The 14,658-nt window shown below is 43.1% G+C and overlaps 1 protein-coding gene and 1 pseudogene across 8 annotated transcripts in view; one reads left to right on the forward strand and one right to left on the reverse strand.

The window, feature by feature from the left end:
* Positions 1 to 14,658, forward strand: part of LOC100971826 (uncharacterized) — a 243,979-nt gene that overhangs the window by 144,224 nt on the left and 85,097 nt on the right. For 5 of the 8 annotated variants that reach the window (XR_008626508.2, XR_010113025.1, XR_010113023.1 and 2 more), the window contains 2 exons: positions 8,495 to 8,623; positions 9,227 to 9,353. The exons of the other annotated variants lie outside the window; for them this stretch is intronic. The gene's annotated coding sequence lies outside the window, so the exon portion shown is untranslated. The remainder of the gene's footprint in view (positions 1 to 8,494; positions 8,624 to 9,226; positions 9,354 to 14,658) is intronic. 8 annotated transcript variants of the gene reach the window in all.
* On the reverse strand, positions 9,448 to 9,520 carry LOC112440810 (U4 spliceosomal RNA; annotated as a pseudogene).

A 14,658-nucleotide genomic window follows, 5' to 3' on the forward strand; every position in this document is an offset into this window, starting at 1 on the left:
TTGCCACTGCCCCCCACCCCACCGCCCACCGCCCACCTGCAAGTCTGTGCCAGGAAGCCCTGCGTGCTGTCTGCACCCCATTTGGCTGCTTGCCCACAACCATGACTGCTCCTGAGGGGCTCGCCAGCAGCACTGTTTCCCAGCCTGCTGTGCATAAAGGTGACGCTTCGGGTTTTCCACAGTGAACAATGGTTCCCAGAGTGGGCAGGACTCCCTGGTGTCTGCAAGGGTGTGTGACCATGCAGGGTGGAAACAACCTTGTCAAAATAAACCAGGGCAGTGCTGAGGGGGGAAGTGAGGCTAGCTGGGGGGAAATGTGGGCTGAGTGCTTCTTGGGGGTTTCCTCTGTAACAGTGCCCAGCTGCCCAAGGGTCCCAGAAGGCAGAGGCTGACACACTTCCTGTGACCCTTTCAGACTCACCATTGGCCCCCACCAGATCAGGAATCTGTTTTCCCTTGTTGACCTTGAGCCACTCACAGAGTGGGAAAGGTTTGCCTATGGAACGAAAACAGTCCTCCTTCCATGATTTCCCCTTTGCTCCCATGTTCATCCATGTGGGCTGCTGTAACAAAATCCCATAAACTGGGTGGTTTACAAACAACAAAAATTTATTTCTCATAGTTCTCAAGGCTAAAAGTCCAAGATCAATGTGCTGGGAGATTTGGTGTCTGGTGAGAACCTGCTTCCTGGTTCAGTGTCTTCTTACCGCGTCCTCACATGGAGGAAGGGGCGAGAAAGCTTTCTGGAGCCTCTTTTGTCAAGGCACTAATCCCATTCATGAGGACTCCACACTCGTGACTGGATCGCCTCCCAAAGCCCCTACCTCCAAATCCCATCACCTTGAGGGTTAGGATTTCAACTATGAACTTTCGGGAGACACCAACATTCAGACTGTAGCAGCTCCCCAGCACAATCCTGCTCGACCGAATTCACCTTCCTGACCAGGCACGCCAACAATCTTTCTGTCCCTCTGATGCCAGAACTTTATGTTTCTGAGGGTGAAACTTGAGTGATTAATTGACAATATTCCTCAGGAATCCTTGCTGATTGCTGAATGCATAAATGAGTGAAAGACCTGGATAATCCCCAACAGGCGCCTGAGTCTCACATCCGCCCTGGGTGATTCCCCACGGCCAGGGGCCCACCTCGGTTCCCAGGGATCCATGGGCATGATCATTGTGATGAGCCACTACTCTCCAATCTGGCCTCTGCACCTGTGTGACATTTTCCTCCCATTGCTTTACATGTTACTCTTTCTTATTCAGTAGGATGTGCAGATTGGTCAGGGTGTGTATTAGTTTCCTAGAGCTGCTATAACAAAGTACCACAAACTAGGTTGCTCAAAACAACAGAAATGTATTCTCTCATAGTTGTGGAAGCCAGAAGTCTGAAATCAAAGAGTTGTGAGGGCTGTGTTCTCCCTGCAGATGCCCAGAAAAATCCTCCCTTTCTCTCTCCCGGCCTCTGCTGGAGGCTGGCCATCCTTGGCGCTCTTTGGCTTGTCATTGCATCATCCAAGTCTCTGCCTCCATCCTCCTGTGTCCTCTCCTGTGTGTTTGTGTCCAAATTTCCCTTTTCTTAGAATTGCATCTTCTCTAAACCAGCATGACCTCATCATAACTTGATTACATCTGCAAAGACCCAATTTCCAAATAAGGCACATTCACAGGTTCTGGGAGTTAGGACTTCAACATAACACTTCTGGGGACACAGTTAAAGCCACAACAGAGTATAAGGAGAAAATGTTACAACTTCCTTTCTCTTCTTTTTTTTCCTTTTCTTTTCTTTTTTTCGTTTCTTTCTTTTTCCTTCCTCCCTCCCTGTCTCCCTCCCTCTCTGCCTCCCTCCCTCCCTCCCTCCCTCTTCCTTCCTTCCTTCCTTCCTTCCTTCCTTCCTCCCTTCTTTTTTCTTTCTTTTTTTGACGGAGTCCTGCTCTTTGCCCAGGCTGGAGTGCAGTGGTGCAATCTCGGCTTGCTGCAACCTCCATCTCCCAGGCAGGTTCAAGTAATTCTCCTGCCTCAGCCTCCCGAGTAGCTGGGACTACAAGCACCTACCACCACACCTTTTTTTGTTTTTAGTAGAGACAGGATTTCACTGTGTTAGACAATCCTGCCTCCCTCCCTCCCTCCCTTTCTTCCTTCCTTCCTTCTTTCCTTCCTTCCTTCTTTCCCTCCTTCCTTCCTCTCTTCTCCTCTCCTCTCTTACCCTCCCCTCCCCTTCTGTCTCCTCTGCTCCCCTGCCCTCCCTTCTCCTCCTTCTCCTTCTCCTTTTTCTTCTTCTCTTTGTTGTCCAGGCTGGAGTACGGTGGAAGGATCATGGCCCACTGTAGCCTAGACATCCCAGGCTGAAATGATCCTCTCTCCTCAGCCTCCCAAGTACCTGGGACTACAGGTATGTGTTCCCATGCCTGACTAGTTTCTGTATTTTTTGTAGAGACAGGATTTCATCATGTTGCCCAGGCTGGTCTTGAAGATATCTGCTTGCCTCTGCCTCCCAAAGTACTGGGATTACGGGTGTGCGCCATTGCGCCTGGCCTGTTTATTTCTTTTTTATAAAATGTCTTTGTTTTCATCCCTGTTATTATAATAATAATATAGGCATTCATATGCATATGTGTAAATTATAAGTGAGTTCTTATATAGATTTGGGGGACTATTCTCCAACATGACTGATGAGGGCATAGTCAAAAGACAAATTAATCAGGCCACCAGTCTGATTTATGAAGGGTCTCTGTCTTTGTCTATTTGGGCTGCTATAACAAAATATCATAGAATGAAGGACTTAGTTTATTTTCTTACTGTGCTAGAGGCTGGGAAGTCCAAGGTCAAGGTGTGAACTGATTCAGTTTCTGGTGGGGGCTCTCCTCTTGGCTTGCAGATGGTTGCCTTCTTCTGTGTCCTTACATGGTTGTAGGAGCAGAGAGGGTTCTCTGGTGTTTCTTCTTATAAGGACACATATCCTTTCAGATTAGGACTTCACCCTCAGGACCTCGTTTAACCTTACTAACCTCCATAAGGTTTCTATCTCCAATAAAGTCACCTTAGGGGTTGGGACTTCAACATATGAATGCAGAATGGATGCTGGCACCTTTCAGTCCACAGCAGGCCGCAACTACTGTATTTCATTGTACAATAAGATCCCCTTGACTCTTGTGAATTATAATGAACATTAGTCTGTAAAGCAGGTCCATGTAATCCAGCCAGTTTGTATACAGTGGGTAATCAAGAACTATGGATTTACTGGGTTTATTGGGTGGGGGAGAAGGGAGGGCTTTATTCAGGTGCCAGCACTTCTTCACCTTTCTCTACATTTGCTCATCCTGGAGGTGGGGTTGAGCTGGGTCTGCCTTGTCCCCTCACTTCCCTCTCTGCCGAGAGAGTCCTGAGCCCACCCATTACTGGTAGCAAAGCCCTGGGCACAATCTCTGTTTTCCTATTTGTAAAATGGAGCTAACAATAGTACCCATCTCATCAGATGGCTGTAGAGATGAAATGAGATAATGTATTTGTGGCGTTAGGACAACAGTGGTCCTGCTACAGGGAGAAGCCCGGGCCAGGAGATAGACTAGTCTCCAGATACCACTGAAGTAGCCTTTCGAATACCAATTACCTGCCTCACTTTGCAGCTGTGCAGCCCTGAACAAGTTACTTTCCCTCTCTGATTTTCCACTCTTTGTTACCTGTAAATGTAACAATGCCTTTCTCTATGTTGTTGCGAAGTCCACATAAAGTGACATGAAATTGATTATAAAATACAGCATAGGCTGGGCACAGTGGCTCACGCCTGTAATCCCAGCACTTTGGGAGGTGGAGGAGGGCAGATCACTTGAGGTTGGGAGTTCAAGACCAACCTGACTAACATGAAGAAACCCCGTCTCTACTAAAAATACAAAATTAGCCAGGCGTGGTGGCACATGCCTGTAATCCCAGCTACTCGGGAGGCTGAGGCAGGAGAATCGCTTGAACCTGGGAGGTGGAGGTTGCAGTGAGCGGAGATCACACCATTGCACTCCAGCCTGGGCAACAAGAACAAAACTCCATCTCAAAAAAAAAAAAAGTTACAACACAAAGGTTGGCAACTATCACTAATAAGTTTGACTGGGAAACCTCACTACTACATTTGTATTGTCTTAGACCAAGCTTATGAGATTTTTTTGTTATTTGTTTTTAAAGCTCATCAGCTATCGTTAGTGTTAGTGTATTTTATGTGTGGCCCAAGACAATTCTTCTTCTTCCAATGTGGCCCAGGGAAGCCAAAAGATTGGACACCCCTGTCTTAGACTTTTAAGGAGCTGTGACTGAAGGATGGAGACTGGGCCAGGTGGGGCTTGGTGCAAGTTTAAACTCTTAGGTCATTTCTAAATAGCAAACCTCTCAAATAGCATCCAACAGATATGCCCTAGTCTTGTCGTCTTTCCCCTGCTATCTTTTGTACATGTACCTGCTGCTGACTGCAGCGTGTCCTGGAGCCCTGACTTAGTTAAACCTCAGAACATCCCTCTGCATCCGGATGCATCCAGTACTCTCGGTTTGTCTGGCTCCTGCTGTACTCCCTGCATCTGCCCAGCTGCTGACACAGCCACATATGGCTTCCTTTGCCCCAGCTTTCAGCATTCTGGTGGCTTGTAGTGCTGAATGCTAGCAAAGAAAGTGGGTACTCTCACACACTGCTGCTGAAAGGTGGAGGGTGATGAACAGGACCAACAGCTCTAAAGGAAGTTTCGAGGCCAGGTGTGGTGGCTCACACCCGCAATGCCAGCACTTTGGGAGGCCAAGGCAGGCAGATTACTTGAGGTCAGGAGTTCGAGGCCAAGCTGCCAACAAGGTGAAACCCCGTCTCCACCAAAAATACAAAAATTAGCCAGATGTGGTAGTGCGCGCCTGTAGTCCCAGCTACTCAGGGGGCTGAAGAAGGAGAATCACTTGAACCTCGGAGGCAGAGGTTGCAGTGAGCTGAGATTGCGCCACTGCCCTCCAGCCTCAGTGCCACAGTGAGACCTTGTCTCAAAAAATAGTAATAATAATCATAATCATAATCATAAAAATAAAAAGATAAGGGAAATTTGGGCAGGACTTCTCCAAGTTTAGAGTATATGCACCCTCTGGCCCAGAAATCCCACTTCTTGGAGTCTGTACCCTAGAAATAGTGAGGGAAGTTTCAAAAGATATTTATTCAACAGCATTAGTAATGTATCAGAACCTTGAAGACAGCCTAGCTGGTCAACAGTACAATGCTCAGCTGCCACTATAAAGAATGAGATGCTGTGTCCTTCTCAGTGCCTCAGATCAGGAGGCACCTGGTGTTGGTTTGTCACGTTACTAATGATGTTTACTTCCATCACTTGATTAAGGTGATGTCTGCCAGATTTCTCTACTGTAAAGTTTCTATTTTTTTTTATGTGTAGTGAATAAGTATCTTGTCAGGAGATGCTTTGGACCTATGTAAGTATCTTGTTTCTCATCATACTTTCACCAAACTAATTTTAGCATTCGTGGATAATTCTTGTCTGAAACAGTTATTACTACAGTGTGTGCCAAACAGTGATTTTCTACTTCCATCATTACTTCTACATTTGTCAATTAAAATTTTACTATAAGGAAGATATTTTCTTTTATATTGAAAAAATGCAATTTTTTTTTTAAATCAGTATGGACTCATGGATTCTCATTATATTGGTTATAACCCATGACTATAATACATTTTGTGCTCAGATTTTTCTAGATTTTACCTTGGGATGCCCTTCAAGTTGGGGTCTATGTATTTTTGCCATTTTACTGTTGTTTTTGGAGCACTGCCTTACCTTTTGGCCCCACAAGTTATTCTAGGCTTAGTGTACACTTTGCCTGCTCCAGCCCTGGAATCAGCCATTGCTGCTGTGCTATCCTTGACAGAACTATAACCTGAATTTAACAAGGAGGAAATATCAGGCAAACACAAATGGAGTGACATTCTAGTAAACAACTGATCAGCACTCTTTAAAAATGAAAGACAAAGAATGACTGAGGAATGAGTTCAGATTAAAAGAGACGAAGGGACACGCTCCAACTGTAACTGCAACGCACGACTGCGGGCTGCGTTCTGCATTGGAAAAAAGTGTTACTGATGAAATTTGAATATCGTCTCTAGATTGAGCAACTAAGCAATAGTATTGTATTAAGTTGCTAGATTGGGCAATAGTATTGTACTAAAGTTAATTTCCTGACACAGTTAAATAATTGTACTGTGTATATAAGATGTCAAAATTGAGAAGTTGCAAGGCTAAATGGAATTTCTCAGTTTTTTAAACTCTTACTTTGTACATCTGAAATTATTTTAAAATAAAAACTAAAAAAAAAAAAAAAAACCTAAATACAAACCATGAGATAGATTTATATGTACTAATATGGGATGGTGTCCACAATCAATTGGAAAAGATAAGTTGTAGTACCATTTGTATAGAATTGGCCCATTTTTGTAGGAGCAAGACAGAACAATATAGTGCACATACATATTTATCTACACATGGGAGAAATTCTGTGAAGGGTATGTACTTCCTGTTAACAGACATTTCTGGGAAATGTGTTTGGAAGGTATGAGACAACTTTGACTTTTTGATGTCTCCTGATAATGGGAAAACAGTAAGAATGTGGGTTGTATGCATGAGTGTGATTCTACACGTGTAGGTTTAGGTTTGATGTCTTCCCATCCAGCTTATTCTCTTTTGCATTTTCCAGCACAGGCAGTGCTGTGCAATGTCTTGCCCAGTGGACACCCACCTAATTTTCACTCCACAAACCACTGTCCTACATCTGATCCTTAACAAAGTATGTTAGTTGTAGACACAAAGGTGGCCTACATTTCATACTTGTTGACAGTAATGCTAGTTGACTCATCTTACCTTTGTCTGAGGAGGCTGGAAATTGTTTGTCCTCAGAAACTTTAGGGAGAAATTTATTACTAAGATTGTATCATTTTGGTCTCCCCAGAGAAATGAAAAATTAGAAATTGGCCATGTGACAATCGTTGCATTTACCTCTTTAAGGAGTAATGATTCTTTAAGTGGTGCTTGATTTATCTAAACTTGATTAATTAGTGAATGGTCATCTGTTTCTCCCAGGAATTTTTAATGATCATTAGGCTTTTATAGTTACTGTGAAATTTTGTTTACGTGGATTTATTTTTGTGCAGGATTGTATACAGGGCAGATGCTCCTTAATTTAAGAAGGGAGATGTGAGAACAAAAGTGTCTTCTCTTGAGTGAGGGCCTGTTATGTGCCCTGACTTGTTACAAATATCGACTAATATAACATTCTCTACCATGTACCTTTCTTCCAATTTATCAATGAGGAAACTGATGCAAAAATGTATGCTCCCACAGGCTCTGGCGTGTTCACTGAGTTAGCTCCAGAAAGAACTGTCCCCTTCTCATGCCTGTTCCCTACTTCTTTTGCAGCTAATTCTCCGAAATGGTTTCTGTCTTCAGCTTTCTGGGCTGCCCCATCACCTGTGTTGCTTCTAAATGTTAGTTTCATTGCTGCCTTCTGGGTTCCTCTGCTTCTCTCTGACATGATGTCTCTACGGATGCATCTCTCAGTAATGATTATAATGGTGGTGATGATAATAAAAAGAGAATACACAAGTGTTTTTATCAATCCCTGACCATGCTGGGCACAATGCTGAGCATGTGCAGGCATGATGTCTTTATTCTGCCCACTCAGCTGATGAGATTGAAGGGGCTCCCTGCAGGTTGGGGCCTGAAAAACACAGCCAGGTCCATCTAGGAACTAGAAGCTATGGTCAGGCTTACATGCTTTTTTCATATCAGTGTTCATGTAGATGTTTAAGCTCTTGCAGTAGGTTTTTGCAAGCTAGTGAACGCTGCCAAATTATGCTCGCCACACAATTGCAGCCACCTATTCCCAGGCAGTATAAATATATGGTTGAACTAACATTAATACATATCACTATTTTATCAAGTGACATAATCAAGATAATTATGAAATATCCAAATATTAATTTTCATAGATTAAAAGCAGATAAAGTATTAGAAATCTGCTTATATCATTAGCAGAAACATTTTTGGGGGCCACAGGGTAAGGAAAAGAGGGGAAAATATTGTCCTTCAACAAAAGTAATCATATTCTAGTAAGTATAATAAAAGAAATGACAAGCTTTTCAGAATTTCCACGACTAAAAATTGTTTTAGCTGCAGCTAAAAAAGCATCACATAACAAAATATCTCTTGTTTAAAATATTTGCTACAAAAAAGGCCTATTCTATATGTCCTGCATAAGAACAAGTATCTTTATATAAGAAATGTGTTTAATAGCCCTCTTTCATTCTTTTTCTGAAGCCCTTTCTGTTAAATTGCACCCAAAGGGGAAACATTAATTGAACTGTAAAGCTTTTTTTTTTTCTGTCTAAAGACATTAAAGACATATAGGTGGTATTAAATGAACCTTTAACTACAGCTCTGTGAGTTTTCAAAATAGATTTTATTTTTCTTTACCATAGGCCAACAGAGATTTTCAGAAACACATTGAAGGATCTGTTAACACTTGATATACCCAATAAAAGCAGTGGTTGTGCCAGTGCTGATCTGTCTTGATGTGAATGTGAACAATGGGAACCTGAGCTGAGCAGGTAAATAGTCATGTAGTACAGTCACCGTCTTCAGTGTTTGAGATGACTAGCAGGGTAAACCACGCTGTGTCTAAGATGCAATGTTAATTCTGTTTGAAGTAAAAATATGCAAGTGTGGTACTGGATATTTTGGCACGCAATCTTGCGAAATTTCTCATTGATGAGATTCTGACATAGGAACTACATTTGAGTAAGAATCGTAGCTCAATACAGCATGATTTCAGGAAAGTCAACTAAGATAAAAGTGTTTCTGAGGCTGAACAGTAAGAATCTTTTGCTAAGAGTTAGAATAGATTGACAAGAACCTAAAATCAGCAGTTGCAATTCTGCTGAGATACTGCTTTTCAGTTCTCCGGTGGAAGCTTCATTGGACATATTGTGCATCAAGCCTCTATGTGACTGATTCGTGCCTCTTAAACTATGTCTTGTTTTAGATTCTCCATGGCAGTAGCTTTAGGCAACCCAGTTTTACTGAGTGCAGCAATGGTTTCAGTGCCCATTAGAGTCCAATTTTAGGATGATACTTCTCCAAATTGTTAAAACTCCCTGGTGCTTTTCTCTTATAAACTGCAAAATGTCTTCATATTTCATCCCGCTTTTCAGTTAATGCTAGGGTGACAGAAACTGGACCTCTCCCAAGACATGTGACAGAGTAATACAGCAGCCAACTTCTTCGCCAAATTAAAGTTTTACAAGATTTAACCTGTCATCAAGACCTGGGATTTTGGTGGTGAGTCATCTTCAAAATCCAAGTTCGGTCCCTGGTTTGCCTTCTTTTCCGCACAAGAACAAGGGTTTTGATGGCTCTGGTCTCCAGGACCATCCATGGCTTTGTATTAGCAATAATCGCACCTCAGAGAAACCTCATTGGCTACGATACTGCCACTGCGCAAAGCTCATGGCTTTCTTTAATAGCAAATGGCCTCTGACTTTTAAGAAGCCATGTGGCTACCCCTCAGCAGACTTAGGAGAGGTCTTGGCTATTATTTGTTGTTTTATAAGGTGTCATCATTGAGCATCTACTCTGGATGAGGCTCTGTGCTGGGCTTGAGGGGTACAGGGAAGTTTCACATGTCCCGTCTCGTAGAATCACACACACTTGATCTCACTACAACAGCAGAAAACAAGTTAAAGTTCCCCAAGGGTTGACACATTTGCCTGCCATGTTTATTGCTGCTGTGATTTCTGCAGCATGATCCAAAGAAGGCAATCAGTCAACAGTGAATGGGTTGAGATTTTGTGATTTTGGTTTAGGAGTCTTAATCTCTAGAATAAAATCTAATGAAAGGGTGGGGCTATGTTTTTCTCTTGCCTTGACTTCTTTGACTCTATTTGTAAATTCCAAATTTACCCAGGCCTCTGGCTCATTCTGTCTTAAGGTGCGGGGACCTCTAAAATGTAGATGGCAACAATCTTTAGACTATATGTGTCTTGATGGTAGGGCAATCAAATTGATTTCTTCAGCGTATACGAGTCATGTTTTGTAGGCATGGCGGGTACTTAGTCAATGTCTCAATCAGATTTGCTTCTGTTTAGCAAGATAATCTTTTGTGAGGGAGTGTTATGGACTGAACTGTTTTCCTCCTCCCAAACGTATATGATGAAACCTACCCCCATGTACTCAGTATTAAGAAGTGGACCTTTTGGAGATAATTCAGGTTAAATGAGATTATGAGGGTGGGGCCCTCGTGATGAAATTAGTGCCCTCAAAATAAGAGACCTCAGAGAGCTTACTGTCTCTCTTCTCTCTCTGCTACGTGAGGACACAATGAGAAGGGAGCCATCCACAATGCAAGGAGAGGGCCCTCATCAGAACAGACCATACTAGCACCTTGATCTTGCACTTGTAGTCTTCAGAACTGTAAGAAAATGAATTTTCTATTATTTAAGCCACCCAGTCTGGTGCAGTCTATTATAGCCTTCCAAATGGAGAAATACAAGGAAACTAGGGCCGTCTTAGCTTCACAGAGAGAAGATGTGGAGAGGAGTTAGGAGGTAGAGACTGGACCTTGATGGTGGTGATATTCAATTAGTGAAAGGCTGAGAAGAGGTCAAATATACTTCTTGTGGCCCCAAAGATCAGAACCAAAATGGAAAGGTAGAAACAGTAGGCAAACAGAAAGCAACTTCATAAAAGGAAAAGGAACCTGAGAGAATGCTCTGTCTCTGACAGTGGTTGGGATCTCATCACTGGAGATATCCACACAGGGACTGTATTACTACTGAGAGGGGGTGGGGCTGAAAGGATCCAAGCATTGCACTGTGATGTGACCCCATAAGGTCCCTTAGACTTTGGGACTTGTGAGCTTACAGTGAATCATTACAAACAGAAACGATTCCCTCTTATTTGTGGAGCACATTAAAATTTCCAAAGCATTTTTGTGAGTACATTAGCTCCCATGATTTATATCAAAACATTAGAGTTGACATTCAATACACATTTGCTGAATGAGGGGGATGCATGAAGGAGCTATTGTGGTACCTTGGTTGGCAGAAGAGGAATACATGGGCAGAGTCATTTCTAGACTTGCTAGGAAAGGCCAAGCCAGGCTTGGACCTGGGTCTCTACTGTACTCTTTACTCTACTCAGTCTTTTCCAAGGTGGAAATAATATTTTCTCTGAGGCTGATGCTTTTCTGTTTGTTTTGCATTTTGGTAAATTCGTCAACATCAATATCCCCTTTAATGCTCACAAATGCCCTTAGAACCAGCTTTTATTGTTCTCATTTTGCAAATGAGAAAATGGAGGCTTCAAGAGTTGAGTGAGTTTAGCAAGGTCTTCAACTCCTCTTGGGCAGGGCATTAGGGTTGCAGACAGTTGGGCACCCTCTTCAAATGAATGTGAGCCAACGTTGGCCCTGTTGGGTGTGCAAGGAGTTCTTGCAGAGTTGATGGAGACCCTGTTTCGAGTCACATGAATAATTAATCTAGGGAAACAGTAGTCAAACAGTCAACTCATTCTTTCTTGCACTCTTGCTGATCCTCAGCAATTTCTCGGCTGCTCCTCCTGCCAGAGTCCTGTTTTGTACCTTGTAAACAAGTCACTCTAGGAGTTCCTAGTCCTGGCTGTATACCATAGTCACCTAGGGGCTTGCAAAATCTACTAATATCTACCCCACTCCCACCGTACTCCAGAGATTAAGATTTAATTGATCTAGAGAGGGATCTGGGCTTTGGTGTTTTAAAAAATCTCTTTAGATGGCTGAGAATCACCAAATTTTTGTTGGTGTGGGGCAGGTTTGCACATTCAGGTTCATGGGTTATTGGAATGAGGCATGAAGGGGCCTGCTATGTTCCTAGGGCCTGCTAGCTCTGTGCCGATTGCTTTTGGTTTTGTAGAAATGATTTCATTCCTTCTTCCCTGAAGCCATCCTGATTTGAGGTCATAGTCTATGGGGGTGCCATGTGGATTTATACTGCAACTCTTGTTTTTACTAGCTCTGTGACCTCAGAAAGGCCACCCCCCACTTCCCTGTGCCTCTGTTTCCATCTCCTCTGTAACATGGGGATAATAATACTAGTTTCCTTATAAGTCTGTTGTGAGCATTAACTCTTGGGATTATGCCTGTTGAATAGTTAGGGTTCCACAAATAAGTCTTGCTTAATGGTGTTGTTATCATTGCAATAGCTGCATGTGTGTGAGTGTATAAATGTATGTAAGATATTTTTCCTGTTTTTTTTTCCCCCCTGGCAGAGTTAGCCACTTCTTCCTATGTATAAGCATATCATCACTTTCTATTTCTATTATGGAATTGTAATGTGTTTTTGTGTCCCTAACCTGATATATTCATTCCACAAATGTTTGTTGAACACTTGCTGAATGCTGAGGAATGGACAAGAGAGATGCAATCTCTGCCTCTTGAGCCATTTGAACTTTGAGGAGGACAGATGATGACAAGAGGAAGTGGAAATAGGCTAGGATGCTACAGAGACTGGAACAAATAGTCCTTATTCGTACCTTGCTGTGGGGGAAGACTCTCCTGACAGAGTTAGTTGTGTCACCTGCATTCTTTCTTTCCCTTCCACATATAGTGTCCTGGGACTTACTGTGATTATTACGTCTCTGTCCCTCAACAGTAAGTCCTAATCATTGGGGCTAGGAAATGTGCCTCGTCAAATGAATTAATGAATGAATCACGCTGGACCAAAATGAACAAAAAGTTATTTTTTTGACTCAATTTAGCTTAAACATCACATCCTGAGATGCTGTGTTAAATCCTGGAGTCACAAAAGACCTTTACAGAAATCTTTACAGATTTCTGGGAACTATAGACACGTATATGAGGATAGGTTTGGACCATTGTAGCTGCTGTAATAGCTGTTGTTCTGGTGAGCAGTGGGGACCCAAGTGTTAGTAGGCCCTGCAATAAACATGTATGGGCCTGAGATAAATGGGTCAGTGTCTCTCACGAAGCTCTGTTTTGTCAAGGTGAGGGAATGTGTCTTTTTTGCATTTATTCCCTCCCAGGGTTTAGGTCACTGCCTGACACATGGCAGGTGCACAGTGGATACACAGAGAGTGGCCAGACAGACGACATAGCTTTTCTCTGGGAATTTATCCTCATCTCTACAAGGGGGGTTAGCCAGTATTTTGAGGGTCTCCCTCAATGCTCACATTCTAGAATCCTGTGATGGGTGCTGAAACAACGCTCCCTCATTGGAGCTGCTTGAGAAGGTCATTCATTATTTTGCGACATCTTCAGACTCTCATCATTGCTAGAAGCTGACTAATTATGAGAAGAGAAGTGAAGGCCTTGAAATGCCTCTCTCTGCACATCTGGCCTCACTGTCAAATAAAGTACTTATTTCTGATAAGCTCTTTGGCTTCTGTGAAGCCGCCTGGCCATGTCTGGCCGTGGGCGGTGCTGATAATGAACCGAACAGAGAACACAGACTTGGCGGGGAAGGTGGGGACCAAGTGGGTAGAAAGAATGGGCTTTTTAGACCATTTCAAAGTAACAAGAAAGCTTTGAGAGTGCTTAGTGATGTCTGCTACCACATTCGTTTCCTCTGTTTCCATTGAAATTGAAGTTCTAGATGGACTGAACCTGACTAAGAAAAGGTAATGTGGACAGGAAAGCTAATGACAAATGCAACTGGCTTATTTCTGGAGTGCTTTGTACTCTCAGAGTCTTGTGCCCTGAACTTTCTTCATCTGGACTCTAGGGGCACTTAAGCAATTAGCATGCCACAAGCTGGGTGCTGTGGAAAGATCATAGACTTTAGAAACTGTCCAAGAAACTAGTGGGAATCCACACCTTGTGAGTTGTCAAGTTTAATTTACCATGTTGAGCCTCAGTTTCCTCACCTAAGAGAAAGAAAAGAGAAATAGATTTATTTATTTATTTATTTATTTATTTTTGAGACCGGGTTTCACTCTGTTGCCCAGGCTGGAGCACAGTGGTGCGATCTCAGCTAACTGCAACCTCTGGTATCTGGGTTCAAGCGATTCTCGTGCCTCAGCCTCCTGAGTAACTGGGATTGCAGACGTGCACCAACGCATCAGGCTAATTTTTGTATTTTTAGTAGAGACTGGTTTTCACTATGTTGACCAGGCTGGTCTTAAACTCCTGGCCTCATGTGATCTGCCCATCTCGGCCTCCCAAAATGCTGGGATTACAAGTGTGAGCCACTGTGCCTGTCTGAGAAGTGATTGTTTAGTTAGAGTAATTCTAGATGACATAACAAATAAACCTCAGTATTTTAGTAGCTCAAAGACACCTCTTTCTAAGTCAGATAATAGTTTGAAGCTGGGCGCAGTGGCTCACGTCTGTAACCCCAGCACTTTGGGAGGCCAAGGAGGTAGATCACGAGGTCAAGAAATCGAGACCATCCTGGCCAACATGGTGAAACCCTGTCTCCACTAAAAACACCAAAATTAACTGGCTGTGGTGGCATGCGCCTGTAGATTCAGCTATTCGGGAGGCTGAGGCAGGAGAATCGCTTGAACCTGGGAGGCGGAGGTTGCAGTGAGCCAAGATCACGCCACTGCACTCCAGCCTGGTGACTGAGCAAGACTTTGTCTCAAAAAAAAA

Source organism: Pan paniscus, chromosome 7, assembly GCF_029289425.2.
Source record: "Pan paniscus chromosome 7, NHGRI_mPanPan1-v2.0_pri, whole genome shotgun sequence".
Taxonomy (NCBI): Eukaryota; Metazoa; Chordata; class Mammalia; order Primates; family Hominidae; genus Pan; species Pan paniscus.